The following is a 4,013-nucleotide window of genomic DNA, read 5'->3' as shown; positions in this document are numbered from 1 at the left end:
AAATATGTGCCTACAATAAGGGTGAGTAATTTATTCTTCTAACTTATTTAGCTGTGGAATGAACCATTATATTCTTTACTGGAATTGATTTAAAAAAAAAAAAAGCACAATGATATGATAAAGAATCATTCAAAATGCTTGATCCATGCCCAGACATACAAAGTGATGGGACATTTTTCCTACTAAGATTACTACTGGGTTTTGGCCCAGCAAAGTCTAAACCTGGGATATGACTAGCGGAGCCTCTCACATTTCCAACCTCAATTGACAGGCCACATTTCTGGTTGCTTTTAGGGGATAAAGATAATACCATGTTTCAATTCAGCCTTTCTCTTTTCTCCTTCATTTGCTCCCTCCCTTCTGTTCTTAAATTAGAAATTACAAATGAAAGCCCTCAAAATAATAGTTCACTCAGGGTTAAGAAAAATAAAGGGAATACAGAGGTACAGTTTGAAAATGATTCAAAGACATAAATAATTTTCTATGCTTGCTTTGGGTTTTTCCAGGACTTACAAGCTCCCTGGGAATGAGACAAGAGTGGTTCAAACCCGGCTACTTACGGAGGCTGAGATCTGTGGATTGAGGTTTAAATCTAGCTGAGGAAGGAAAATCCACACGAGGGACTCTTATCTCCAGTTAACCACCAAGTGGTAGGAAGTAGAGGAGTTGTTCGAGTGGTAGAAAGCCAGCCTTGAGCAAAAGCAAAACTAAAAACTAAGGGACAATGGATTCCCAGGCCCTAATTTCCAGTCCATTACCAGCATACATGTACACACACACACACACACACACACACACACACACACACACATCCCTGGGAATTTTACTGTGTCCTTTAAGTTGTGACTGCCCACCTCTGGGTGGGTGATGCATGGCGGCTGTGTAGCACCATCAAAACTACTGTGGAGAGATGTCGGAACCTCTTCTCTTCAAGCTCTGCTACTCTAGCATTTTTACTCCAGTCTCTGTTATTATGAAATATCTCTGTGGAAACAGTTCAATATTCTCTTCGAAATATAAAAGCAATTGAAATGAAACACACACACACACACACACACAACTACTCAGGATCTCAAATCTGGGCTTTCTGTAGAAACAAACAGATTTTGTATAGGGTGATAAGAATTCTTAGCCTCTAGAAAGAATCGAGCTTATACGACCTCATAATGCAACTCAAGCCCCTTCATGGAGAAGGCATGAAGTCCTTATGAATTAGAAGGACAAACACCACAAATCAACAGAGAGGAGACCCTGGCAGTTGAAATACAATGCAGGCTCAAAGAGCAAGGCCTTAGAGTGTGTCTAGAAATTTATTCTTGAAGACCCACATACCTCTACTCCAAGGGGGCTACATTCTCCCGACATGTGTGCATTTGATTAGACTTAAAAACTAGACATCCAGAAGCATGAGTTTGGTGTGACAGCACCATACACAGATTTAACTTACTCCCTTGAAATACGGTTCTTGGTGAACCGGAAAGACTGAGGGACCCAGATCCCTGGAGAATTTCAATGCTTGCCTTTAAGGGTGACTTTCACCTCACCCTTTGCCTACCTAGGAGCCAGCAGGTACCAAAAGAAATCTACCTGATACCCCTATACTATAACCAGTGCATTCACCATGGGAACATATTCATAGCCTGGACTCTTGTGGGTAAAAAATACAGAGCTCTTTTCTCTGTATGGAAAAAAATACAACAGGTGAGAAAAGTACCCATTCTTGCTGAATGCCAGTGACTCCCGCCTGGGATTTTAGATACTCAGGTGGCTGAGACCTGAGGATCCAGGCTTGAAGCCTGGGCAGAAAAAAATCCATGAGACTCTTATCTCCACTTAACCAGCAAAAAAATAAATAAAAAATAGAACTGAAAGTGGAAGTGTGGCTCAAGTGACAGAATGCCATCTTTGAGCAGAAAAAAAATGTCTAGACCCTGGCACCCTCCCTCCATCTATCTATCTATCTATCTATCTATCTATCTATCTATCTATCTATCTATCTATCTATCTATCTATCTATCTATCTGTCTATCTGTCTGTCTGTCTGTCCATCTGTCTGTCTATCTATCTATCTACCAGGTAGACAGATATCTCCATTGCTGCTTCTATTACAGATATCTATTTATCTCACTCTATATCCATATGTATGTATATATATACATATATATATATCCAACTTTTCTTCAGTAAGATTGTTTTCTGACCCACTGTTTACAGAGTAGCATATGAGGTCAGATTCTACAAAATCTCCATTTCTATAGATCAAAGTATGATTTGAGAACCCTAGCTCTATTATGGCTGTGATGTACACCAAATTCCAAGATGGTGGCCCTCTGCAAACCCATCCTGACCTTCTATGACAAGCTGACTTCCACAGGTCAACAAAGTGCTTCCTCTTCCTCCTTAGCAAGGAGATCATTATATTGTTAGGGGCAGCCATTTACCAACTCTACATCTGTATGTCCTAGCCTCCCTCACCAATATAATTCTATATGGGAGTCACTGGTAGAGATTTGAAAATCTAACTGGCAAAGGAGCTATGATATGAGCTTCTCTTTTCTTCAGCCTTTCCCTCCAGCTGTCTAGAATGTTTTATTACTGAAGCATCATGGGCCATGAAGGACCACAGGGCCAATTTAGGGAAGAGCTGCCATTTGGTAAGAGTGGAAAACAAGGGAAAATCTGTATCTCCAGTTCCTATTGACCAGGCATCCCTCTGCATGCCTTTTACGTAAGAATAAAAAAAAAATGAACTCATGTCTTCCTTGAGGCGATATTATTTAGGGCATCTGTCACTATCAGTCACAAAGAATGTCTAAATGGTAAGTGGCAGTTTTCATAAACACATCTATTATAAACCATCATTTAACAAAGACAAATTCAGTGTGAGATAGGAAAGTGACTCTAGTTGAATCCATCTTCCTCCTTCTATAGAATAAATAATGAAAGCCACCTTCCCTTTTTTTGCAAATTCTTTATTGTGATTAAGTGATTACATAATTTCACAGTATTGTGGGATAGTGATGCTTAGTTAAAGTCACAAACACATTCTAACCTTCATGGGGCAAATTGTCTATCATGGTCTATAAAGTTTATGAGTTCTATGAGCGTTGACAATACAGTTATTTCTTCCACATTGGGTGATGTGTACATTTCTTTCCTTTTGCATAGCATCAGCTGTTCCCTCCTTCCTGCTCATTCCCTCCCCCTCATCACTGCCATGGAGTTGCTTAGTTCATTTTGATCAATGTCCACTGCAGCTGATGGGTCCCACTGTTGTGTGTTTTTCCCTGATTCCCTCTAGTTCTGTGTCCTCCTCCTGGTTTCCCTCCGGTGTGCACATATATACTATATGTGATCAGCAGCATGGGGTTATTTAGTGGTGATTTGACCAGATGAGCAGGGATCCTTTGTTTCTTGAGTCTTGTTTACTTTGTTGTATCACCTTATGTTTTGGATTTAACATCCCCTTATCAGAGAGACCATGTGCTGTTTGTCTTTTTGCTCTTGGCTTACCTCACCCAAAATGATTTCTTCTAGTTCCATCCATTTCCCTGCAAATGCCATTATTTCGTCCTTTCTAATGGCTGCATAATATTCCATTGTGTATAGATACCACAATTTTTTGATCCATTCATCTGGAGTGGGGCATCTGGGTTGTTTGCATATTCTGGCTATTGTGAACAGTGCTTCAATAAACATGGAGGTGCATGTGTCCTTGTATACTGGTTCCTGTTGTTCAGGACAGATGCCTAGGAGTAGTATGGCTGGGTCATAGGGGAGGTCAATATTTAGTTTTCTCCAGACTGGAAAGTCACCTATTCTTTTCTTGGTAAAAATCTTTATCAGGTGAATAGGAAATGTCCAATTCAGGAAAAGAGAGTTCTTTCTTATAAGCATTCACTGTTTAGCTGAGGAACTTTGTTAAAGAACATTAAAAACATAGTCAGATGAGAGTTGTAATACAAAAATGTACTAGGCATGATTACCTAATTCAAGTTTAAAAACTTTAAAGG

The sequence above is a fragment of the Dipodomys spectabilis genome, unplaced genomic scaffold (genome assembly GCF_019054845.1).
Source record: "Dipodomys spectabilis isolate Male_0828 unplaced genomic scaffold, ASM1905484v1 ptg000155l, whole genome shotgun sequence".
Taxonomy (NCBI): domain Eukaryota; kingdom Metazoa; phylum Chordata; class Mammalia; order Rodentia; family Heteromyidae; genus Dipodomys; species Dipodomys spectabilis.
The sequence above is the reverse complement of the archived record's forward strand: the minus strand, read 5'-3'. Positions refer to the sequence as shown.